The sequence below is a fragment of the Tachyglossus aculeatus genome, chromosome X1 (genome assembly GCF_015852505.1).
Source record: "Tachyglossus aculeatus isolate mTacAcu1 chromosome X1, mTacAcu1.pri, whole genome shotgun sequence".
Taxonomy (NCBI): Eukaryota; Metazoa; Chordata; class Mammalia; order Monotremata; family Tachyglossidae; genus Tachyglossus; species Tachyglossus aculeatus.
Window position 1 is genome coordinate 68,555,688 of NC_052101.1, and position 27,606 is coordinate 68,583,293.

Sequence of the window (27,606 nt, forward strand, 5' to 3'; positions counted from 1 at the left end):
ACCAAGGTTGAGGGCCAGGCTCTACCACTTGTCTGCTGTGTGACCCTGGGCAAGTCACTTCACTTAAGAAGCAGTGTGGTTTAGTGGAAAGAGCATAGTCTTGGGAGTCAGAGGACGTGGCTCCGGCTCTGCCACTTGTCTGCCGTGTGACCTTGGGCAGGCCACTTAACTTCTCTCTGACTCAGTTATCTCATCTGTAAAATGGGGATTAAGACTGTGAGCCCCACGTGGGACAACCTGATTACCTTGTAAACCCCAGTGCTTAGAACAGTGCTTGGCACATAGTAAGCGCTTAACAAATACTATTATTATTATTATTGTTATTCTCTGGGCCTCAGTTACCTCATCTGTAAAATGGGGATTAAGACTGTGAGCCCCATGTGGGACCTGGACTGGGTCCAACCTGCTTAGCTTGTATCTACCCCAGTGTTTAGTACAGTGCCTGGCACATAGTAAGTTTTTAACAAATACCATCAAAAACAAAAAGGGTAGCACAACCTAGTGGAAAAACCACATGCATGGGAATCAGAAGACCTGGGTTCTAATACCCAGTATGCTATGTGTCTGCCTTGTGATCTTAGGCAAATCACTTAACTTTCTGGGCCTCAGTTTCCTCATCTGTGAAATGGGGGGTCAACACCTGTTCTCCCTCCTAGAGTGGGAGCCCCATGTGGGACAGGGACCGTGTCCAACCTGATCCAATCCTGAATCCACCCTAATGCATAGAACAATGTTTGGCACATAGTGAGAGCTTAACAAGTACCATTACTATTATTATTTGCAGTTTATTGACTTTTCTTCCTGTTAATTTGAGTTGGGAAAACAGGAGTTTTCCATCATTGATGATGGAAAAGTGTGAGTTCACGTCGGTTCCTGTAATAGAGCTCCTGAGATATCTGTTTCACTGATTTGAAATTTTATGATTGTTTTACTACCTAAATGTAAAAGTTTGGCCAAAAAATCTCGTAATGTTTACACGGCCTATACCAATGTAATAAAATTGAATGATTCATTTAAATGCAAAATTTGACATAAGTACTTCCTTAAAAGTTGTATAATGTCTACTGTGGAGGAGAAAGATGCTAAAAAAAAACCCACCACTTCTGTTGGCAGCCGGACTCTAGCTCTAGCCGTGGATGGGCTGAAGCTGTTGCTGCTGCTCCTGTTGTTGTTGTTACTACGGGAATCCAGGGGCCACACAATCCCCCCAAGTTGGAACCCTGCGAGAACAGTGGCAGCTATGCAAAGAGCCAGGTGGCTCAGCCGCCATACAGTAAACTCCTTGATGGCAGAGGTTGGGTCTATTTACTGTATTGTACCCGCCTCTCCCAACACATAAACACACACACACACACACACACACACACGTGCGTGCTGCGTACAGTGACTCTGCACAGAATGAAAGCTCTATAAATACTACTGATTAATTGAGAGGGGCACTTTCTCTCTCCCCTGCTGCTGCAATTTAACAGAAAGCTCATCTGGGTTCAAGAGAGATTATGTGCAAGGGGACTGGGTCTCTGCCTCTTTCCTATTTGCTTTTCCCTATTAATCTTATACCATTTTCTCTCCCCACAAAGAAGTTCCACTCAAACACCCTGAATCTGCAAATACCTATAAAAACAGCTCTAGTCACCAAATTAATTTACTCATTCTAGTGATAATGTATTGGATTCCTAATAATTTAAAATTAGCATACTTATTTTACTAGGGAGCACTGAAAAGGTGCTTCCTATACAAATATGTTATGGCATATATGCCCTATCCACAGAAATGAATTTGACATGCCTGCTGTGAAAGATTTGGAGGCCATTTCCTAAATCAATATTGAATGGCTTTTCTCCTTTGGCAAAAACAGAAACTCTCAAAAGATAATTTTGTAAGCTTAACCTTTTCCTGTGCTGTATTAAAAAAAAAAGCAAAGAAGTTTGGCTACTATGAGGACAAGAAAGTGAAACTGAATTATGAAACTAAAGTTAATGCTTCCTGCCCTTAAGTGAAGTACTACAATTAAAGAGCAAGAACTGTAATCAGGATTAGGAGGCTTTGTTTGTAAAGATTCATTTTTTTAAAAAAGTATCAATACCTTCCTATTAACATTACAATAAGGAATAAAACTATGGAAACTTTGGATGAAAGTAGACCTGACTAGAACATAAAAATTTCTAAACTCATACAGTAATTACAAAAACAAAACAACACAAAAAGACCTGATTACTCTAAATCATTCAAAAATACCCAAATACACCAAAATGAAAGTGGCTAGTTGCAATCATTCTAAGTGATTATGCCCAGCAGGAGGAACCACTTTCTGCCCTAAACACTCCTTAGCTATTTTCCTGGGTGGTTTCCCAAATGCCCTAAAATGTAAACATTCTGAGTTAAATTAAATTCTTAACCATTTTAGAGATACAGCACTACCGTGTAGTCTCGTTTTCCTTTTTTTAGAAAATCTATTGATTGTAGCCACAGATCCTGCCACTGTGCTACGTCAATGGTCTCAAGCTGCAATTTCTGCAGTATTCCGTTATCAGATCGACTGACCAAATCATACTTGGGTAAGAAGCCTCGCAGAAAACAAGAGGAGGGTAAATAGGAGGAGACAGCAACACTAACTGGTAAAAATTCCACCAGGAACCACTTATATAGGGAATTTTTCCACAGATGAAAAAACTCCTGTCTCAATAACATCCTAGTTGGTGCATAGGAAAGCTATATACAATCCTTTTGGTTGCTGAGGAAAGAAAAAATTCAACAAAACCTTTAGATAATGCAGAGCACTAAGTCAGAGGTAGATTACTTAGACTAAAAAAGGATTATTAGTATTTGTAAAGTATCTACAATGCACTAGGAACTAAGCAGCACACGTTTAGCTACAATACCTTTCAAGGGGTTTTTTTGTTGTGCTATTTTTTTTGCCGCTGAACTAGTGGATAGGGAGATGACCTGATTAGCTTCTCTGTGTCTGTCTCTCTGGCCCTCCAATTCAGAGCCTGGGAGCAGGCCTGAAGCTCTCTCTCTTTCCCTACTTCCCACTCAGTACAAGGGGACCCGAATCTATCCACTGCAGAAGCAATGGATGGGCAAAAGCACGGCTTCTGTACTTCTGATTGTGATTTTTCAAAAATATCCACAGGGACCGCACAGCCTTACTTTAAAAACTGTCCAGTGGGAATGGAAGTCACAATGGAGCTTCAGAAACTATCTCCCATTGCCCACCATCATATCAAGACTGCAGATGGCTACCCCTGCAGGAACAGGGGGCCATACAGATTGATTGAATGAGTGAATGATTGATGACATAATACCCTTGTAGTACAGGGACCATTTCTGCACTGTTTGCCTTCAATCACCTAGTGAATAGTACAGTACGCAGCACATAGTAGGCACTCAAATACCATTGCAATCTGTGCCGTTGTCCCATATTTGGGCAATATATTATTTCTTAATGTCATTATTCAATTTATTCATTTTTTAACTTGAAATTTTTTAATAGGTGTATTTCCCTCCTCTTCCTCTCCCCGCCTCTGATTATAGGATAACAAGACCAGGGAAAGTGTTTAATTCAATCTTTGTATTTTCCCAGGTATTAAGTATAGTATTTTGCAAAAAGGAAAAATGACAAAAATGATGACAATGGTAGTGAATTTAAAACCCAACTGGAGAGGATGGGAAGCCTACTTGGGAGAAAGGTAAATTACTGACAAACAGATCAGCAAACTTTAATTGTTCAAGCCAATCGAGTCCACACATGGTACTGAAGTACAGTTTAGCTCTAGTTATAATTAATCCATGGAACCCCAGATTCGGTTTCTTCTCCCATCTCCTCCAGCGAGTGGTTCACACCCACTGCCTCTACTTCCTCTCCTCCAATTCTCTCTTTGACCCCTTCCAATCTGGCTTTTGCTGCTTCCATTCTAAAGAAACAGCCCTCTCTAAGGGACAACAATGACCTCCTTCTTGCCAAATCCAACACACTTCACAACATCGCTAAAATTTGCTCTTTCCTCGCCATTGGTTGTACTTAATGAGTGCTTCCAGTGTGCAGAGCACTACGCTAGGTGCTTGGGAGAGTACAACACATTCCCTGCCCACAATGAGCTTACAGTCTAGAAGGGGAGACAGACATTAATATAATAAATTACAGATATGTATTACGAATAGGTACATAAGTGCTGTGGGGCTACCATTTCAATCCAAGCATTTATCCTAACCCACCTTGATTACTCCATCAGCCTCCTTGCTGACTTCCCTGCCTCCTGTCTCTCCCTACTCCAATCCACACTTCACTCTGCTGCCCAGGTCACTTTTCAACAGAAATGGTCAGTGTCTCCCCACTCCTCAAGAACCTCCAATAGCTGTCTATCTACCTCCCCATCAAATCAAAACCCCTTGTACCTGGCTTTAAAGCAGTCAATCACCTTGCCCCATCATACCTCACCTCACTGATCTCCTACCACAGTCCAGCCCACACACTCCACTCCTCTAGTGGCAGCTTACTCACTGTGCCCTGATCTCATTTACCTTGCCACTGACCTCTTTCCCACGCCCTCTCCCTAGCCTGAAACTCCCTCCCCATCCATATAATATCAGACCACCACTCTCCCCACCTTCAAAGCCTTAAGGTCACATCTCCTCCTAGGGGCCTTCCCCAATTAAACCCTCTTTTCCCTGGCTCCCTCCTCCTTCTGAATCGCCTGTGTACTTGGATCTGTGACCTTTGGGCATTTGGTATTTGCCCCACCCTCAGCCCCACAGCACTTATGTACACATCTATAGATCATAGATTATCCCACCCTCCTGTCTCTCCTCTCTCCGGTCCATATTTCACTCTGCTACCCAGATCATTTTTCTAAAAAACCATTTAGTCCACATCTCCCGATTCCTCAAAACCTCCAATGGCTGCCTCCACGCACCTCCGCCTCAAACAGAAATTCCTTGATGTCGGCTTTAAAGGCAATCAGCTCTTCCCCTTCTACCTCGACTCTCTCATTTCCTACTATAACCCAATTGGCCCACTTCACTCCTCTAATGCCACCTATGCCGTGCACCTCAATCTCGTCTGTCTCACTGAGGACCCCTTTCTCATGTCCTTCCTCTGGCCTCGAACTCTTTCCCTCTTCATTTCAGAAAGATCACCACTCTCCCCACTTTCAAAGTCCTACTAAAATCACATCTTCTCCAAGAAGCCTTCCCTGACAGGGCCCTCATTTCTCCTATTCGCCCTTCCTTCTGGGTTACCTATGTAATCATTAAGCAGCACTGCCAGCCCTACAGAACTTATGTACATTTCCTTATACTCTGCCATTTTTCCTATCTGTAAAATTATTTTAATGTCTGTCTCCCCCTTAGACCGTAAGCTCCATGTGGGTAGGGACTGTGGCTACCAATTCTACTGCACTGCATTCTCCCAAGCACTTAGTATAGTGTTTGGCATCCAATGGAATGTGTCTACCACTCTGTTATACCCTCACAAGCGCTTAGTATGGTGCTCTGCACACAGTAGCGCTCAATAAATATGACTGAATGAAGTGAGTGCTCAATAAATATGACTGATTGCATCTACTAAATACTCAATAAATACTACTGATTAATCAATGTAGGTGTAAAATACAATTGGCCTAACTGAAAATAACAAAGTTCCTTTGTTAGGAAACGGTTCAGGGTGGAAGGACCTGCTTCTCTGGCCTCTATTCGGGTGGCAGGGATTTGAACTCCTATACTTGGGCGGGGAGGCTTGGGAGTTCTTATGTCAAGACAGTGCACCTAGAAGTTCCCTGAAGACAAAACTCATGTAGGGACTTGTCCTCTACTCTCCAACCCCTCATTCTTAACTCTTCTTGTTTTCGAATTTCATACTAAGGACAAGTTATCACTGGGAAGATAGGAACTGTGAGAACTTTTCAAATGATCTTAAAAGAATACCTAGGGCACTTAGCCTAAGATGACACGAGTGAGGGTGGAGGATTGTGGAAGATCCACCCTGCCTCCATTGCCACCTTAGGGTCCAGAGCCCTCCCTACTACTCCAGCTTTGGTCGTCAGGATCAACATTACTGAGGAATCTTATTCCAACATGCCTAGTCTCACAGTCAGGCTAAGACTTCGCCTCCTTTTGTAGAGAAAAATCTTGCGCTCGCTCATTCATTTCCTTGGTCCCTAAGTCAAACGACATATTGATTTAATCAATCAATGGTATTCGTCAAAAACTTACTATGCACAGAGCACTGAATCAGCACTTGGGAGAGTACAAAACAACAGAATTAGTGGACACGTTCTCTACTTACAGTCGGGGGTGGGAGGGGGAGACAGATGTTAATATAAATAATTTATAATATACAATTTATAGATACGTACATAATCACCATGGGGCTGAGGGTGGGATGAATAGCGAATGCCCAAAGGTCACAGATCCAAGTGCGTAGATGATGCAGAAGGGAGAGACAGTCGGGGAAAATAGGACTTAATCGGGGAAGGCCTCTTGGAGGATATGTGACTTTAATAAGGCCAAAGGCAATGTTTTAATGATGTGAAAGTGGGAGCACCAGGAAATTACTGCACACAGTAATCCCATGAAAAAGTATATTACTACCAACTAGATAGATATGTTTGGCTTAGGGGGTGAGCCATCAGAAGTGAAGTACTGCCAAACTTTGAGTCTTTCACTCCTTCCAAGAATCTATTTAAAATATGATCTTACTTCACAATCCAAATTTAGGGATGCTCACACTGGGAGCCAAGGGTAACGTGGTCTCTTTACTAAGAAGATTCCTAACATGGCAGGCCCACTTACAAATGTCTTTGTTCAGAGATCACTGACATACCAACTTGCAAGAAATATTCTATTTGCTCCTTCCAACCAGGAAGACATAAAATGTTGAGTAAAACATTCTTAAACAGCAAAACCTGGGAATGGATCAGCATCTTTGTTCTCGTTGAAGAAAAACTGGCCAAAGTTCAACTTGTATTTTAAATTTCAAAGTAGAAATTACATTAAACCTGATTATCAGAGAAAATTCCAATCCTAACACAATAAAACCACAAAATAATGAAACTGAAGGTACAAATTTGGTGACTCTATAGAATTTGGGAATACTTTGAATGGAGTTATTTTACAAATCTAAAATACACAGCGGTTATCCAACACTAAAGAAAAACTGCTATATTTTATTTACAAGCAGTTCTTTATATAAAGATTTTACGGTGGTTTTATCCATGTTATCAACCAAGATACACAGCAATAAAACAGAAAAAAACCAAAAACAAGACTGCTCAGTGTATATTTACGGGAATGTTGGTATTTCCTAGTTTCTTAATGTTAATTTTTAACTATACCTATTCTTCTGTTGTGACTTCTTTTACTCTTAACCTTCTGTTTTCAGTTTTCTGTCGGTTCCAGATAACCACTGCTACTGTGCCTGTTGTGTTCCACCCTGGCCTTTAATACACTCTATTCCCTCTAGCGAAATATTTTTACAGCATGTCATGTATATATCAGTATTCGAGTAGAGGGAGAGAATGAATGGCAGGAGCAAGTTGAATTCACCAGCTCAGAGTCCAGGATTACTGACTGCAAAATAGACCACTGTTGGGTAGGGACCGTCTCTATATGTTGCCAACTTGTACTTCCCAAGCGCTTAGTACAGTGCTCTGCACACAGTAAGCGCTCACTAAATATGATTGATTGAATGAATGAGTGAATGAATGAAAACTAGGAATAATCAGCTCAGGCCATGAGGAGAAGAGAAAAGTATCCCCCCCAACCCTTTAAATTCCTGATTTCATAGCTCATTCCAACAAATGCACAGTCATATTTTTTAAATGACTATTTTTGAACATTCTTTGCCCAAACTCTCTTTTCTTAATCCCCCCTCTTCACTAATAACTCTCCCCTAACCAAAAATTATTGGTCGGTAACAAGAAATCCTTGCAACATTAAAAGACAGCCAGATAAAACTAATATAAAAAGCTATGTAAATCTAATAACTACTAAATATTCAAATCCTCTTAGAGATTTAAAGGCATAGGACCATATCTTAAATCAAAGGACATACCTAACGTCACACCTATCCACCCAGCTCTATGTAACAGAGGTGGAAAAAAAGGTCCTCGACTGATGTACTTTGACTTTAAAGATATTTAGTATCCATTTGTTGTTTAATGAAATTCTTTTTCAGCACAAAAAAGCACTATTCCACCTTTCCTCAAATTTCTCATGTTATGCTTCCATGTCTGCAGTTGAGAAACTCAGATAAAGCTAAAAGGTTTTTTAAGCATTTTTAAGTAATCAAGCTTGGTGCGGGCAGGCTAATCAATTTAGCTGGGGACCCCCCCCGCCCCCCACACACATGCTGTAGGTTCATTATCATTGCTGTGCATGATGTCACTGGGCAGTGGCAAGGAAAGGAGGAGAGGGGAAAGAATGGGAGGGGGGAAGGAAGGGAGCGAGAATGCACATGCTCGGAAGCAGGTGCCACTACGACGCAAGGAGTCCCACACAATTCAGCCCATCCAGGTGCACAGGGCAGGTCCCAGGCACCAAAGCTGCGTGCCTGTCTAGGGTTGGACAAGAGCACTTGACCTGTCAGCTCCATCATCTCCTTCCGCAAAGATGCTGCCCCGTTTGTCTCTTCCCCATGCTCGCTCCCTGTAGCCCCTCAAGTGAGGTCCCCAAGACCCTGACTTATGACCTGCCAAAGGATCACTTTCATCCTACCACCATCTTTAAGAACAACCATAGCACAGCCATCTCTGAAATATCCCCCCTGCAGCTGCTCCCACTGTGCAGTGCCTTGAGGCCAATGATTTACTTCCTTACCGTCTGGAGCTGGCCCTGAAAGAGGGGAAAAAATTCTGGATGAATTATCAATCGATCTTCATTTGCTTGGATTGTTGAAGCTTTTCTTCTAATTATGCTTAGATCTGAAACAGATAAAAAAGCAGTATAATAAGGCTAATTAGACATCTACAATTTTATTAGCTGCTAGATGTTCCAAAAATCGCAATACTACATCTGCTTTGAAATGTCAACATGTGAAAACTGAAGACACTCTAGCAATTTCATGGCAAATGCAATTCAGTTTTTTAAAATTTACTATAAATATACCCAATTAACAGAGAACTAATTACTATTCAATATGTACATCAAGTTACTCTCCTGAGGATCAAAATCAGTGTAATTGGCCACTAATACATGTTCATTTAATTTGAAAGAACTCAGAAAAATTTTTCTTATGAAACAGTAGGAATCACATTTTTAAAATTCTGAATGCTATTTCAGTGAGCGCCTTCTATTATCACAATAGCCAAAACAGTTTGAATACAACCCTCCCCTAAAGATACCATCCAGCAAAAATCAAATAGGGAATCAATAAATAAAGATTTAAATTCAATAAGAGTGAAACGGCATCAGAGTCACCAATCAAAGCAACTTTGGAAAACAAACGAGGTGCGCCTTAAATACCCAGAATGAGAAACTAAGATAGCTGACAGGAGCACAGCTAAATAGAGCTACGGAGCAACTACTGCTAGAGTCCAAAGACCAGCTTCTAATGGTGTGAAGGGAACCAGTTACCTGGACAATCAGCTTCATGCACAGTACAGCTTTCTTTACTGGTTAAATTCCAGATTGTTTCAATCAATTTTCTACTTTTACCATTTAAAATAAACAGCTACATAGTAAACCATAAAGACCTGCCAAAAGTTAGAAACTTTAATTTAAGGCAATGTTTCCCCCATTTATCCATATATACTTTTTAATTGCATTTGTTAAGCACTTACTATGTGCCAGGCACTGTACTAAGTGTTGGGGTTGAAACAAGCAAAATCAGGTTGGAAACACTCCAGGTCTGACATGGGGCTCACAGTCTTAATCCCATTTTGCAGATGAAGCAATTTAGGCACAGAGGAGTTAAGTGACTTGCCCAAGGTCTCACAGCAGACAAATGGTAAAGTAAGAATTATAACCCAGGTCCTTCTGACTCCCAGGACCGTGCTCTTTCCACTAGGCCAACCTGCTTCTCTATCTACAAAAGTTAGCATGTTCACTACCAGACCGTTTTATAACTTTAGTTTACTTCACACCTTATGATATTCAAAAATACCTAAAATATTTCCTACAATTCTCAAATCTGTCAATCTTCCAAATCACTACAATACTACCTATACCAATTGCCCCCAGTGGTCTCTCAAATTATTTTTAAAAATTTATCTAATCTCCATTTTTGCACTTCATTTTTAGCCCAAATTTCAGCAAAAATGGCACCCCATTAAACATGCCCACACTAGAGTAAATTAATTGACCCAGACACACACATTTCCTGGCATCCTAGAAACTTCTCCCTTCTCCTGGTTCCCGTTCAAACTCCTCAAAAGGGTGGTATTCACCCACTGCCTTGTCAGCTAATAATAATAATAATAACAACAATGGCATTTGTTAAGTGCTTACTAGGTGTTAAGCACTGTTCTAAGCACTGGGCAGACACAAGTTAATCAGATTGGATACAGTCCCTGTCCCACATGGGACTCACAGTCTAAATAGGAGGGGGGATGGGTATTTTATTCCCATTTTACCAATGAGAAAACTGAGGCACAGAATTAAATGACTGCCCAATGTCACACAGCAGGCAATTGGCAAAACTGGGATTAGAACCCAGGCCCATGTCTTCTTGACCCACCACAATCTGGTTTTTGCTCCTTTCACTCCACTGAACCTAGTGCCCCACGTCTCTCATGACCTACCTCCTCACAGGCAAGCACGATGGGCTCTATTCTCTCTTAAATCTTCCTTAACTTCTCAGCCACCTTCAACAATGTCAAGCACTCCATCCTCCTGGAAATGCTCTCACCTTTCTGCCCCCAACACAGCACTCTTCTGATTCTCCTACCTCAACAGCTCCTTTTCAGCTTCATCAATGTTGCTGACTCTTCTTCCACCACTCATTCCTTCAAGTGAAAGTGCTCACCAGGCCCCTTTCTGGGCTCCTTTCTTTGCTCACTTTAATAATAATAATGGTAATAATATTAATATTAATAATAATGGTATTTGTTAAGTGTTTACTATGTGCCAAGCACTGTTCTAGGCACTGGGGGAGATACAAGATAATCAGGTTGTCCCACGTGGGGCTCCCAGTCTGAATCCCCATTTTACAGATGAGGCAACTGAGGCACAGAGAAGTTAAGTGATTTGCAAAGTCACAGAGCTGACAAGTGGCAGAGCCGGGATTAGAACCCATGACCTCTGACTCCCAAGCCCGGGCTCTTTCCACTGAGCCACGCTACTTCTCTACACTCCACCATTCCGGGAACTCATCCCCTCATGTAACTTCGGCTACCACTTCTAAGAGGATGATTCCCCATATCTACCTGACTACCCCCAATCTCTTGCTTACTATACCATCCCATATTTCTTTTGGACCCCAGGACATCACACGGATGTTCTGCTTACACCTTACACTTAATCAGTCCTGCTTGGAAAGTAAGGCTGAATAGGCTAGTAATCAGCTCTGGGCTAAGGAAGAGACACAGAACCACTATTCCAGTTGTGAAAATTGTTGGGTGGAGGTAGAGTTTGTGGCATCCAGCTCCAGCCCCATCCCCAGCAGGTAGAGTTGAAATCTGGGCTTTGGCAATGGACTGTGTGCAGACACTCTTAACTGAGTACTTTAGAGCACTCAATGACCTTGCTCCCTCCTACCTTTCCTCCCTACTCTCCTACTACAACCAGCCTGCACACTTCGCTCCTCTAATTCCCACTGTACCTCGACCTCGTCTATTTCACCCATGTCCTGCCACTGGCCTCGAACACCCTCCCTCCTCAAATCCGACAGACAATTGCTCTCCCCCATTTCAAAGTCTTATTAAAGGCACATCTTCTCCAAGAGGCCTTCCCTGACTATGCTCTCCTTTCCCCTTCTCCCTCTCCCTTCTGCATCACCTTGACTTGCTCCTTTTATTCGTCCCCCCCGGCCAGCCCCAAAGAATTTATGTACATCTCTGTAATTTATGTATTCCTATTAATGTATGTCTCCCCCTCTAGACTGTAAGCTCACTGTGGGAGGGGAATGTGTCTATTATATTGTTATATTGTACTCTCCCAAGCGCTTAGTACCTTGCTCTGCACACAGTGCCTGGCACATAGTAAGTGCTTAACAAATGCCATTAAACAAAACAAAAACACTTAAGTACATATTGATTTATGCAGCCTACTGTTGAAGCACTCATTTATTCACTAATCCATTCTTTCACTCTCATACAACCTGTGGCATATCTTTTTCCCCTGCGAGGGCAGAGACTGCATCTTTAATCTCTGTTGTACTCTGCCAAGTGCGTAGCACAGTGTCCTCCACACAAGAATCAATCAATACATACTAAAGTTTCTGGACTGTAAAGTTCTGGGCAGGGACCGTGTCTACCAACTTTGTTAGACTGTACTCTCCCAAGTACTCAGTACAGTGCTCTGCACACAATAAGCACTCGATAAATACCATTGATTGATTAATTCTTTCTAGCCATGGAAATGTTGAGTTTCATTTCAGTAATTTAACAAGGTAGAAATACTAGATATTCTGAACCTTATGACACTTAGGTTTTGGGGAAAATCATCACCACAAAAGTAAGATATCGCCTGCCTGCTGGTGGTAGTACATTTCTCCAGCTGTCTTTACTTGCCTTCACGTCTCTTTTTTCCAGGCTACTTCTGGTGCTCCAGGTGCTCTCCCGGGGCTCTTCAGATCTGTAGGAGTCCACCGAAGATAGGTTCTGCCTAAGAATAATTCACCAAACATTTATTTGCAGCTTACCTTTAAAACAGTTAAGGAAATACTGTTTTGGGAAGATAATGGAGACTGTGGTAGTAATGAACTAGAAATCAAAACCTATCACTTCTTAGAATACAGATCAACCCATGTTGAACGGAGTTGCTCCTAGTTGCAGATGAACTCATCTCAATAATATCCCTTTCCCCTGAAAATTCTAGTCAAAACTTCTCATCTTTCAACTTGTGTTTAAGTGATCGTATTCATTTCAGGCTACTGAAAAACATTACATCTCGAATCTTTCATTCATGGCTGTACCCAACTTAAAGCTATGTTAAATGAGCCACTAATGAGTAAACAGAATATCCAAGCCCACACACAAGCAGTCCTCATGGAGGAAATGCAGTTTTTAGGAGGATTGTATTTTCCTTGACATTTCTGTTAATCAATCAGCTGGGGGCAAATCTAATACTCAGCCCCAAACTTGAGGGAAATGTGCTATTAAGAGCCAAATATGCTCATAGAGCCACATACTACTAAATCTAGCTGCCCCACGGAATCTGGTGATCTCACACTCACCTGATTGACAGACTACACTGGTGAGCTCCCCAACCAGTGAGGGAGGATCTCTGGCCAGTTGGTCTGCTTTCTCTGTTATCGAGAAGCAAGCTGGCAATGGGGTGATGAAAACAATGTAAGCCACTTCTGGGCAGCAGCTGCCAATCAGTAGGTATTGCAGGAAAACACAATAAAAAGCCCCCCCCCTCAAAAAAAAAACCCGCTTGGGGCTGAAACAAAAGGATTTAGGCTACCCCTCTTTGAATTGTGGGCAACAGGGCTGCTTCCCAAAAAGGATTGTAGACTGCAAGTGGCTCAGTGGAAAGAGCCCGGGCTTTGGAGTCAGAGGTCATGGGTTCAAATCCCGGCTCCACCAATTGTCAGCTGTGTGACTTTGGGCAAGTCACTTAACTTCTCCGTGCCTCAGTTACCTCATCTGTAAAATGGGGATTAAGAGTGTGAGCCCCCCGTGGGACAACCTGATTACCTTGTAACCTCCCCAGTGCTTAGAACAGTGCTTTGCACATAGCAAGCACTTAATAAATGCCATCATCATTATTATTATTATTGTGGGCAGGGATCGTGTCTACCAGCTCTATTGTATTGTGCTTTCTCAATCAATCAATCAATCGTATTTATTGAGCGCTTACTGTGTGCAGAGCACTGTACTAAGTGCTTGGGAAGTACAAGTTGGTAACATATAGAGACAGTCCCTACCCAACAGTGGGCTCACAGTCTAGAAGGGGGAGACAGAGAACAAAACCAAACATATTAACAAAATAAAATAAATAGAATAGATATGTACAAGTAAAATAGAGCAATAAGTATGTACAAACATATATACATATATACAGGTGCTGTGGGGAAGGGAAGGAGGTAAGACGGGGGGATGGAGAGGGGCAGGAGGGGGAAAGGAAGAAGGCGGCTCAGTATGGGAAGGCCTCCCGGAGGAGGCCCTCAGGAGGTGAGCTCTCAGTAGGGCCTTGAAGGGAGGAAGAGAGCTAGCTTGGCGGATGTGGGGAGGGAGGGCATTCCAGGCCACGGGGATGACGTGGGCCGGGGGTCGACGGCGGGACAGGCGAGAACGAGGCACGGGGAGAAGATTAGCGGCAGAGGAGCGGAGGGTGCGGGCTGGGCTGTAGAAGGAGAGAAGGGAGGTGAGGTAGGAGGGGGCAAGGTGATGGAGAGCCTTGAAGCCGAGGGTGAGGAGTTTCTGCCTGATGCGCAGGTTGATTGGTAGCCACTGGAGATTTTTGAGGAGGGGAGTAACATGCCCAGAGCGTTTCTGGACAAAGACAATCCGGGCAGCAGCGTGAAGTAAGGATTGAAGTGGGGAGAGACACGAGGATGGGAGATCAGAGAGGAGGCTGATGCAGTAGTCCAGACGGGAATGGATGAGAGCTTGAACGAGCAGGGTAGCAGTTTGGATGGAGAGGAAAGGGCGGATCTTGGCAATGTTGTGGAGCTGAGACTGGCAGGCTTTGGTGATGGCTTGGATGTGAGGGTTGAATGAGAGAGCGGAGTCGAGGATGACACCAAGGTTGCGGGCCTGTGAGACGGGAAGGATGGTAGTGCCGTCAACAGTGATGGGAAAGTCAGCGAGAGGGTAGGGTTTGGGAGGGAAGACAAGGAGTTCAGTCTTGGACATGTTGAGTTTTAGGTGGCGGGCAGACATCCAGATGGAGATGTCCTGAAGGCAGGAGGAAATGCGAGCCTGGAGGGAGGGGGAGAGAGCAGGGGCAGAGAAGTAGATTTGGGTGTCATCAGCGTAGAGATGATAGTTGAAGCCGTGGGAGCGAATGAGGTCACCAAGGGAGTGAGTGTAGATCGAGAACAGAAGGGGACCAAGAACTGAACCTTGGGGAACCCCCACAGTAAGGGGATGGGAGGGGGAGGAGGAGCCTGCAAAAGAGACTGAGAATGAAGGACCGGAGAGATAAGAGGAGAACCAGGAGAGGACGGAGTCTGTGAAGCCAAGGTTGGATAGCGTCTTTTAACTCAGCCCTCTCCTCTGCCAGACAAAACTATTTCTCCTCCCTTATTGACACCCAGGCCCATCATCCCCGTCAGCTCTTCCGTACATTCAACTCCCTTCTCAGGCCCCCAGTTCCTCCCCCTCCTCCTTCCCTCACCCACAACGATCTGGCCTCCTACTTCATTAATAAAATTAAATCCATCGGGTCCGACCTCCCCAAAGTCACTCCCCCCGCCCCTTCTCCAACCCCCCGGCTCTCAACACTCTCTGCTACTCTCCCATCCTTCCCAGCAGTATCCTCAGAGGAGCTCGCCTCCCTCCTCTCAAGTGCTACTCCGGCCACCTGTGCTTTTGACCCCATTCCCTCTCATCTCATGAAATCTCTCGCTCGGTCCCTTCTCCCCTCCTTAACTTCCATCTTCAACCGCTCACTCTCCACTGGTTCCTTCCCCTCTGCCTTTCAAGCGCTTAGTACAGCGCTCTGCATACAGTAAGCACTCAAGTAAATACCACTGATTGACTGTGAAGAGGCAGCTTCTGCTCAAGTCATTAAGACTTCTGTTTTTCAAACAACTGTTGGTTTTGCCCCATACAAAGTCAAGACCAACAGAATAGAACTGAAGAGCCTGACATTAACAATATTCCATTTTATTCTACCAAGAGAGTTAAAACCTTTACAGTTCAGTGTACAATCTTCACCTAAAAGTTCCACAACAGATGTCGGCATATTTTTTTAACTATCGTTCATGTTTCCAAACCAAATCAGTAGCCTTATGCTTCTACTACTGACAAACTAGTTTAAAATGGACGGATAAAAAAATCATGTAATATTTATCAATTTAGAAATGTGAAGTTTTTTCACGTAAATGTTTTACCTCTACTACTCTTGTTCTTCACTGTCTTCCATGCTTCTACTTCGTCACTTTTTTTTCCTATATGGCAAAAAATATTTTAGAAGTCCTGCTACAACAAGGGTCTTCAGGGTGATTCTTCTATCTCTGCCCCACAAATGCACATGCATATAGTCCTTATTTGCTTCACTACATCATCTCCCTCCGACTGTTCCACTTGTCGACTCTCCTTTCCACCCCTCCCTAGAAAAAGTTGACAATGAAATCATCTCTCAAATCACCATCCTTATTTGACATCCCTACTTCACAGGTTGATTTGAGTTTCTGTCTCACCCCGTTGTAAATACTGTATAATATTTTTATTCCTCTTAGTTGTCTTACTGAAAGTCAAATGAGTGCAGGAGATAGACTACAACTGCAAGAGTGTGAGCCTACTGGTGGAAGATGGCAAATTTGGTCTTTTTAGGGAGATGCATGTACTCACTCTAGGCTACCATGAGTCCTCGGGCTCCTCTCCTCAACCCCTCCCCCGCAATATTACAAATTATGTAGCTTTAATCTGCATACTGTATCTTAAATGTGTCATTAATTTTGTAGAGCAAAACAGATCTCATCTATTAAGTCAGTTTCCAAGAATGTTTAATGCTATGAAATGCCCCAGTGCTCCACTTAGTGAACACAAACAATTCAGTTTGAAATCCAAAGGAAAAAAAAAACCAGCTCAAAGCATTTTTACTCATGGCATTTTGCATAACTTTATCGAAGAAACTTCACAAAACAAAAACCCCAAACCACCCCGGTAATCATATCACATAGGGACATAAAACATGCATTGAATATTACCAAATACAACCTGCAGCTGGTTCCGCAATACTCTACCTCCTCTGGGTTTTACTCAGTTCGCTAATTTCACTTCCCAGTCAAGTCTGAAATTCTTTTCGGCCTACATCCCAGGACCATGCCCAATTTCAGGATTTGATCAGTACTACAGTATGGTCTAATCCCGGGCAGGAAGGAATTGCCAGTGTGCAAAATCTTGGTCAAGGTGGTGGATTTTACTGCAGTCACAGGCATTAGATCTTGCCCTTAAAGCAGAATAACAAGACCAGTCTAGTCGAGAAGGTGGTTTAAATGAAACTAGGCTAAATGTGTCCCTACTAAGAATTTCCAAGACAGGAGAAGGAAAAAAAAAATGGCTTTGCTTCAGCAATTTCCCTTTTTACGGCCAGTTTCCAGAATAAAATCATCATTATCAGGAGTTCTTATCGAGCATCTACTCTGTACAGAGCACTGTGCTAGGAACTGAGGGGAACTACACAAGAATAACATAGGAATCGTGCCCTTGTGAAGTTCACAATCCAACAGGGGAGACAAGAGAAACACCAAGATACAAATCTGCACATTTATAAAAAGCACATGAACAGAGAGCAAGAAATGACTACCCACGACAGAACTAGAGATGTTATGTATATCACACAGCAATCCCCCATTAGGACGCTTTCAGTGATAATGCTCCCGACTGTTAATGGTAATATTCCTTACAGTGCTCTTGGCCTTTGTGAAAGCGAGCTGGTTTTGCCATGCATATGCTCTGAGCAGTTTACATGCTTTGTGTGCTGGGCCCAACTGGGTCCACTACCCAGCACCAAAAGACACAGCTGCTTCAATCACATTGACCTTTGTCATTTCTCAAAGAGAGACGTTACAGTTCATTCTGACCTCAAAGCAAATCGTGCAACACAGAAGCAGTGTACTGGGCAGTAACAGGGATAGCCGGGAAAGCAGCAATCAGAAGAATATTTGAGCAGAGCCCGGGACCGCAAGTAGCAAAAATCAAAAGAACCTAAGTCTGGCAGTTAACTTAGATGCACTCAAGTGTCTGAATTCAGGTAGGCATTACCACATGCAAAACATTTGGTGAAACCTTTTCTCGATGCAAACATATATTAATGTTTAATTGTTAAAATTCACAGTCTTTTCTGATTGGAACATATTTACATTACTATTTGATCATGCAAATTAAGTAAACTACATTCACCATGCTTTTTAATTACATAAAAATGTACATATATCATTTAGTCAACTTTCTTTGGATCTCAGCAACACATTAATGCGCTCTACATGATTTTTTTGGGAAACTATAGAGTTTTTCCCTTCAATAGGCTATTTTCTTGGAACCAATTAAGAGTACTGGTTAGAGATTTTCTGGAGTGGATGGCATGAATGAGGTCAAGGGAAGGAGTAGATTTTTCAGTTGAGCTTTGAAGAAGCTGAATAGGGATGTGATTTATGAAGTGCTAGGGGAAAAGGATGGCTTATGTAAAGACTTGTGGTCAAGGGGAGTGAGCAGATTTGCTTGGGCAAAGCAGGAAAAAAAGCATTTAGTTACAGGGAAATCAGTTGGTGGGGCGCTTTGAAGCCCATTGTCTACGGTTTTAAATTGGATATGAGTAGCAATATGGAGCCAATGCGGAGTTTGGGAAAGTAATAATTAAACAAAATATGATTCTTGATGCTGCCTATAGTTTAGAAAGGAGGAGGAACAGGCTGAAGGCCATTAAGGAGGCTGTTGCAATAATCTAGGTGCCGGGTGATAAGGCCTTGTATGATGGCTGAGAGTTTAGCCTGATCCTGTAACCTACAGAGTTCACCCTGGCCCCGTAGGGAAGCAGGGAAGTGCATCACAGCTCAACCTGTCCAAAACTGCAGAAGGAAGCTGTGAAAAGATAAAAAATAATAATAATAAATAATGCCTACTGGGACTAAAATTCCTCCTCAGAGTCCAGCTTTCCTAATACCCTTGGGGATGGGGGTAAGGGAGGAAAAGAGGGATCGTCTCACCTGTTCCACTGCTCCTCCTCCTTCTCGTTTCCACCATCATGGTGCCTAGCCTTCCCTCTGCCCTTATTTTGGGGGAGCCCTGCCCTCGGTTCGGTGGAAAGAGCACCACTCTGGGAATCAGGAGACCCGAGTTACAGCCACACAGGCACTTCACAGTGTGCTGCACCTCTGGCCGCCTACTTGCTTGCTGCACACCGGGCTCCGGCATGAACATGAGTGGCAGGGAGAGGAGAGTTTAAATGGCATTGCACAAGCCATCAGCACTATAATAAATTTCCCTGTGCAGGTTCTTGGCCCTGAGGTCTTAGGACAGAGGCTCATCTGCAGGTGAAGAGCTAGAAAACTCTCATCTATGCTCACAAGCCTGCTCTTCTCTACAAGCCCAAAAAAGGACTTTCAATATTTTGTAAGAGATAGCAAACATTTACCACTGGGGCCACTAGTTATACTATTTCTACTTGTCACCCTCCTTTTGTATTAATTTTTTAAAAAAGAAAAATAAAGAAAGAACTGCCAGTAGGTGTATAATGATGGGACAAGAAACCTCTTACTCTAGGGCTAGGCCTAAAAAATGAGGCAAATGTTTCCAAGGAATACTCTTGCTTGAATCAAAACATTTTTTGCCTTCCATTGTTTACTAAGAGTCAGAGAAATAATTAAAGAAGAGGCACATGAGAACCTGATAAGGAATCAGAAGGGTTTTCTCTAAACAATCCCCCTCAAAATGGAAGAAAAAAGTCAAGTGAAGCAAAGTGATCCAGTCCGGATGTTAATAATAATAATAATAATGATGGTATTGTTAAGCGCTTACTATGTGCAAAGCACTGTTCTAAGCGCTGGGGGGATACACGGTGATCAGGTTGTCCCATGTGGGGCTCACAGTCTTCATCCCCATTTTACAGATGAGGGAACTGAGGCACAGAGAAGTTAAGTGACCTGCCCAAAGTCACACAGCTGACAATTGGTGGAGCTGGGATTTGAACCCATGACCTCTGACTCCAAAGCCTGGGCTCTTTCCACTGAGCCACGCTTCGCTGTTGGCATTTGTTAAGACAATGTCACCCTACACTATTTTCTGTAGACACAAGTGCAGTTCCTCAATTTCTTCTTTAAATGTCTATTACTATTCTTTTCTACCTCACAGTCTACATGTTAATTTATGTGGATTAACTAGTTAAGAGAAATACAATGTTATCATCAGGACCAGTTTATATGATGGGAGGGGGCAGTGTTTCCCAGGCCAAGGTTTATCACCTTCTATGCACTCCCTTTCCCAGAGTAGTAGAGCTATTTTTGGCTCAGCAGCGGTTGGCCCTGATGAGGGATTGAAGGAAACAGTGGCAGGTTGCTGTCAAGATGGCTGTAGTGGGTGGCACAATGGGTCCTTCTAGTGACCACTGGGAACTCGCAAGCACAGATGCCCTTTTGGTCACCATCTAAATGATTATTCATTGAAACCCCATGACGATAGAGGAAAATTCCTATTGTAGCTGGCATTTGTTGAGTAACGCAGGGTTTGATCTAAATACATAAAAGACTGAATTTGGCCTAAACTGTTTCCTATTACAGGCGGGCCTCAGGCTTACAACACAGTAGGATCTTAAAAATTATGCCAGAAGCCAAAATGGAAGTTGGGACCAATTTTCCCATAAGAACAACTTTAGAGATGGGGGAATTGATTCCTGAACCCAGGTCAGAATTCCTATTTTAAACAAAAATAACCTGAATTATGTACTCAAAGTAAGATAGCTACATTCATGCATTTATTGTAAATAACAGCCAGACATAAAAGTCACATAGAAATTTAAAAATGCAGCATATAAATACAGCATTTGCACTTAGATCTGTGACCTTTGGACATTTGATATTCGCCCCACCCCCAACCCCAAAGCAGTTATGTACATATCTTTAAATTATTTGTTTATTCATACTAATGTCTGTCTCTCCCTCTACACTGTAAGATCATTATGGGCAGGGAATGTGTCTGCTAATTCTGTTGTATTGTATGCTCCCAAACACTTGGAGACACCTCGACAGCCGGAGACAGGACAAAGCACTTAGTACAGCGCTCTGCATAGAGTAAGTGCTCAGTAAATACCACTGATTGATTACTACTGTACTGCCATGTGCATTACCCTTCCCTATAAGTGATCTCAAATGCAGATACAAATTTTAAAGCCATTTTTTTTTCCTTTTTAACAAGAAACATAAAATGGGGTCGTGGGTGGAGCTGATTGGGTGAGATTTCCAGAGGGAGCTGACGTGATTTGGAGGGACTTTTTGAAGGGTTCTTAGCTGAAGTCTTCTCTGGAGTCTTGGCTGTTGGTTCTTCTGGAGTCTTGTCTGCATTTGGCAGCTTCTGCCACCGCTACCAGCGGCCCACCATTCCGGGGCTGCAAAGCCGAGGAGCTGGAGGTGAACCCGGGCAGGCTGCGGATGGGGACATCGGTGATGGGAAGAGAGGGACTGCACGATGCCCCCTGCAGCTGCTGTTTCCGTTGCCACTAGCGATGGCAGGAAAGGAAAGGGGAGGAGGAAGAAGGGGCTACAGAGCAACCTCCACAGCAGATCCTGCTGCTTCTGGTGCCACCAGTGATGGCAGGAAAGGAAGGCAAAGAAGGAGCCACCCCGTGACTCCTGCCACCACCGCTGTCCTCCCCCATCCCATCCCAGCTCAACCCAGGTCCCCTGGCTTTGTGGCACCAGGAGATGGAGGCTGAGGTTGCAGAGGGAGCCGGCAGCGGCAGCAGGAGCGACACTGAGTGGGCAGAAGGGCATGGGGCTGGCGCCGGGGGATACAGAGGGAAGGGGCAAGTGTAGGGAGGAGGAACAGGAATGTCATGAGGAGAAGGGGGGGGGGGGTAACGCAATACTTACCTTAAGAGCCTGGCGTTGTAAAGTCGGACCCGATGTCGTAAACCTGAAACAGGGTGTAAATTCATAGATGTCGGAAGTGCCATTCGTCGTAACTCGGACAGTTGTAAGTCGAGGACTGCCTGTGCTGTTTATTAAAGACATATTTTGTGACTCTTCAAAATTAAAATGTCTGCAAATAGATGTTTCAAATATCCTCACTGAAGGTTAGTTGCAGTATGGTACTTTGCAGTTGGCCTGTTCTTTTCTCTGTTCAATATTTTCTGCTGCACAGGGTCCTGAATAGCGATAAAATGGCTCACTGTATTTGGAGCGGTTTTCCTAGGCTCCGTTAGAAAACGCTCACACAAGAGAACCGAGGAGGAAAAGTAAAAGGCCCTGTTTTTGCCTCTGTAACCTGGTTTCTTTCTCAAGGCTTTTTCAGAATCCTAGTAATATGTGTGTGAAATTCATACAATAATGCTTAACATGTACGACATATGGCCCTTTTGGGGACCATCTGCACTCTTATGAACAGTCCATGTAAAGAACACGTGAAACTATTTCCACTACTAAATGTTCTTTAAGTAAAAAAAAGAGCATGCTTTCACATATTTTCTTTGTATAATTAAAACATATATGTAATTTAGACACATTTCCTCTCAGACTCATTCTTCCTCAACAATCCAACATCTACCATTGTTAGTGTTCCTTTTTCAGTAATTTCCCTTTTAACTCCTACGAATCTTCCTAACAGTAGGCAATAAGGTTAATGCTATAATAAGATGTTACGTCTTTGAACACTCTGCTTCAGCTGTTGTTTAAATATAGCTGCATGAAGTGCAAAACTCCAAAGCTAGGAAAAAATATGGTTCTGGAAAGTAATGAATCAACTTTGGGATATAATTTCCCTTAGTAGCTGGGAATGGTAATGAATTCAAAACAGTATGCTTACAATAATTTACTACAAATTATAAATGTGATTTATACCCCCAAATCCAGAAGAAAGTATTCCATGATTTCATTTTCATTCATTTCAGAGATAAATTGTTAAATAGCTTTGGGGAAACACAGTGGAAATGAATGGGATTATAAAATCCTATCACTTCCAAAGCATTTTTATTGATCAATTTTTAATTCAACAACAAATACTGAAATGCCTGTCAAAAACAGCAGGCTGCATTTGAAGGAATACATCTATTCCAAATTATTTTTCTAATCTTGAAATCTGTAAACTTGACTGTCATTAAAAAAAATGAAAGGTTTAGCCTCACAGGGTCCAACTCAGCACACCTTAAAGGTAAGCTGGAAGTACAACATATACTCCGTGGTTTCTGTATGCTAATCAAGAAAACAGTGCTCTGTAATTAAGTGTGATTTGCAAAAGACATGATTGGCTTGTGTTTGCACAACAGTGGATTTTTAAAGACACACAGGAAAGCTTTCCACAATTCAGGGATATATTCGAGTTAGTATGATAGCTGCATCATATCACTGAAAAATTTGAGATAACATTTAGCATAATTTCCACTTTCAAGGTTATATGAATCCCAACTTGTGCATTTCAATCATTTTTAAACCAACATCCTACATAACTTACTAAAAGTCATCAATAACTTCAGAACAGTTCAAAAAATTTAACGTCCACTCTTTCTCCCCCATACACTATTACTTTTAATCTAAATCTTTTATGGAGCGCGAACCCCAGGCTAAGGATGTCAGCACTTTCCAAACACCTTTCTGATTGTTCCTTCCTTCAGTGATGCAATTTGACCTACATTTCAATGCCAGTGAAACAGAAAAAGGAGGGGGAACAAGAGAAAAGCGTTTTTCACTTATCCTTTCCTGATTAACTGGGACAGCAAATGCCTGCTGAAGAGGCTGGTATTGGGGAAAAAGCAAAATAAAAAATCAGGCCGATTGGAAATTCCCTAAGAGGACATCTGGAAACACTGCATTCTTGTGACCTGTTAATCTACTGTGGCTTCGTAAATAGAACTCTATGCAATACTAGATTCAGTTTTGGATTGAAGTTGTTCAGAACTACAAACCCCATTCTATTTAATTTGCCTCAACCCCCATTATAAAGAAGGCTTCGAGAGCCTGAGACCTCGAACCTCATTTGTAGTCTACGTAAGCTGCACCTAGAATACTGAACTAGATTATTACGTTCTCCTAGTTATTACACTCTAAAATACAATATACCGAGAGGCATTTTTTGAACACAATTTCATCTGACAAGACTTAATGAGCGCCAGTGTGGCCAATAAAGTCTGAACACTGAAAATTTTTTTTCATGCTATCAAGTACAAAATTATCTTTTTTATATATTTTTCCTCTCAGAAAACTCAGCCAGCTCTTCATTGTTAAGTAGAGTGAGATTCCGGTTTCCTTTTTTATCTGAGCTTCTAAAAGATTTTTTTTCCGATTATATAGTGGCTTATTTATAACAGGCCTACCTTGCATTCCATCCATTACGGCCTACTGTAAATGTTAACTTTATTTGTGGTCCTTATTGAGCATTTACTATATGCTGATCACTTTTCGAGGCTTTAGGGGTGGACACAGACTAAACAAATTCAGACACAGACCTTTGTCCCACAAGGGACTCGCAATCTAGGTGAGGGAAGGCAGGTATTTAGAAAAGAACAAATTCTAGACAAGCCAAAGACAATGGGATCATTCTGAATATATGAATCAAGCAAGTGTGATAGATAGGTAGTTCTTAGATTGGGGCAATCCAGATCTTCCCTCCCAAACCCTGCCCTCTCCCTGACTTTCCCATCACTGTTAACGGCACTACCATCTTTCCCGTCTCACAAGCCCACAACCTTGGTGTCATCCTCGACTCTGCTCTCTCGTTCACCCCTCACATCCAATCCGTCTCCAAAAACTGCCGGTCTCACCTCTGCAACATAGCCAAGATCCACCCTTTCCTCTCCATCAAAACCATTACCCTGCTGGTTCAATCTCTCATCCTATCCCAATTGGATTACTGCATCAGCCTCCTCTCTGATCTCCCATCCTTCTGTCTCTACCCACTTCAATCTATACTTCATGCTGCTACCTGGATCATCTCTGTGCAGAAACACTCTGAGCATGTTACTCCCCTCCTCAAAAATCAACAGTGGCTACCAGTCAACCTACGCATCAGGCAAAAGCTCCTCACCCTCGGCTTCAAGGCTGTCCATCACCTCGCCCCCTCCTACTTCACCTCCCTTCTTTCCTTCTACAGCCCGGCCTGCACCCTCCGCTCCTCTGCCACTAACCTCATTGTGCCTCACTCTCGCCTGTCCTGCCGTTAGCCCCCGGCCCACGTCCTCCCCCTGGCCTGGAATGCCCTCCCTCCACACATCCGCCAAGCTAGCTCTCTTCCTCCCTTCAAAGCCCTACTGAGAGCTCACCTCCTCCAGGAGGCCTTTCCAGACTGAGCCCCCTCCTTCCTCTCCCCCTCCCCATCTCCTTCCCCTCCCCACAGCACCTGTATATATGTTTGTACAGATTTATTACTCTATTTTACTTGTACATATTTACTATTCTATTTATTTTATTTTGTTAATATATTTTGTTTTGTTGTCTGTCTTCCCCTTCTAGACTGTGATCCCATTGCTGGGTAGGAACTGTCTCTATATGTTGCCAACTTGTACTTCCCAAGCGCTTAGTACAGTGCTCTGCACACAGTAAGCGCTCAATAAATAAATACGACTGAATATTGCTCCAAGCTCCGGGTCCTGTCCCTGAGTTCGAAACTGCCACAGCCAACCCAGCGATTCCAACCTTGGCTTCACAGATTCCGTCCTCTCCTGGTTCTCCTCTTTTCTCTCCGGTTGTTCATTCTCAGTATCTTTTGCAGGCTCCTCCTCCCCCTCCCATCCCCTTACTGTGGGGGTTCCTCAAGGTTCAGTTCTTGGTCCCCTTCTGTTCTCGATCTACACTTACTCCCTTGGTGACCTCATTCGCTCCCACGGCTTCAACTATCAACTCTACACTGATGACACTCAAATCTACATCTCTGCCCCTGCTCTCTCCCCCTCCCTCCAGGCTCGCATCTCCTCCTGCCTTTAGGACATCTCCATCTGGATGTCTGCCCGCCACCTAAAACTCAACATGTCCAAGACTGAACTCCTTGTCTTCCCCCCCAAACCCTGCCCTCTCCCTGACTTTCCCATCACTGTTGACGGCACTACCATCCTTCCTGTCTCACAGGCCCGCAACCTTGGTGTCATCCTCGACTCCGCTCTCTCGTTCACCCCTCACATCTAAGCCGTCACCAAAACCTGCCGGTCTCAGCTTCGCAACATTGCCAAAATCCGCTCTTCCCTCTCCATCCAAACCGCTACCCTGCTCGTTCAAGATCTCATCCTATCCCGTCTGGACTACTGTATCAGCCTCCTCTCCGATTTCCCATCCTCTTGTCTCTCCCCACTTCAATCCATACTTCATGCCACTGCCTGGATTGTCTTTGTCCAGAAATGCTCTGGGCACGTTACTCCCCTCCTCAAAAATCTCCAGTGGCTACCAATCAACCTGCGCATCAGGCAGAAACTCCTCACCCTTGGCTTCAAGGCTCTCCATCACCTTGCCCCCTCCTACCTCACCTCCCTTCTCTCCTTCTACAGCCCACCCCGCACCCTCCGCTCCTCTGCCACTAATCTCCTCACCGTGCCTCGTTCTCGCCTGTCCCGCCATCGACCCCCGGCCCACGTCATCCTCCTGGCCTGGAATGCCCTCCCTCCCCACATCTGACAAGCTAGCTCTCTTCCTCCCTTCAAGGCCCTACTGAGAGCTCACCTCCTCCAGGAGGCCTTCCCAGACTGAGCCCCCTCCTTCCTCTCCCCCTCCTCCCCTTCTCCATCCCCTCCACCTTACCTCCTTCCCTTCCCCACAGCACCTGTATATATGTATATATGTTTGTACATATTTATTACTTTATTTATTTATTTATTTTACTTGTACATATCTATTCTATTTATTTTATTTTGTTAATATGTTTTGTTTTGTTCTCTGTCTCCCCCTTCTAGACTATGAGCCCACTGTTGGGTAGGGACCGTCTCTATATGTTGCCAACTTGTACTTCCCAAGCACTTAGTACAGTGCTCTGCACACAGTAAGTGCTCAATAAATACGATTGATTGATTCCAACATTTCTAATGTTCCAATGATAATGGGAACAACAAATTTCTCCTACTTAGGACCAATGCATTTACATGGCTGAATTATCTGATTTATGAAAGCTTCATTGAATGTGTGCAGCTACTGTGCTTTACTTCTGATGTTTTTCACCGATCAGAAAGAAGGATCTTCTGTAGAAGAAATCATCTGCTCAGTTCTGGTGACACCAGGGATCCCTGTGGACAGTCAGTGGAATGTTTTCCATAGATGTCAGATAAGCCAGGGGTAAGGACCCTTCTTCCCAAGATTTGTATGGTCGGAGAGGGCAATGTGATAGCTTTTCCCAGAGATACTGCCACCTGGTTAATAAAGCAATTGTATTTATTGAGTGCTTACTATGTGCAGAGCACTTTACTAAGTGCCTGGGAGAGTAGAGTATAACAGAATTAGAAGACATATTCCCTGTCTACAAGGAGCTCACAGGTTAGAGGACTGTTCTACCTTCTCTCCCTTATTCCATCATCTTGCCTATTTCTGGTCCTCTCCCTGACTAGGTTGAAGATTTTGCTTCAAGTAGATGTCTACTCTACTTGTTCATAGATAGGTATTTACATATATTTAGAGCTACATTGTAGAAAAAGCATGGGAGTGGTAAAGGAAGG

The 27,606-nt window shown here is 43.3% G+C and overlaps 1 protein-coding gene across 1 annotated transcript in view; it reads right to left on the minus strand.

The window, feature by feature from the left end:
• The window catches only part of ATXN7 (ataxin 7), a 123,157-nt gene extending 114,240 nt beyond the window's left edge, over nt 1-8,917 (minus strand). Inside the window, 1 exon segment of the mRNA XM_038740426.1 lies at nt 8,818-8,917. The gene's annotated coding sequence lies outside the window, so the exon portion shown is untranslated.
• Between the last annotated feature and the right edge of the window lie 18,689 nt (nt 8,918-27,606).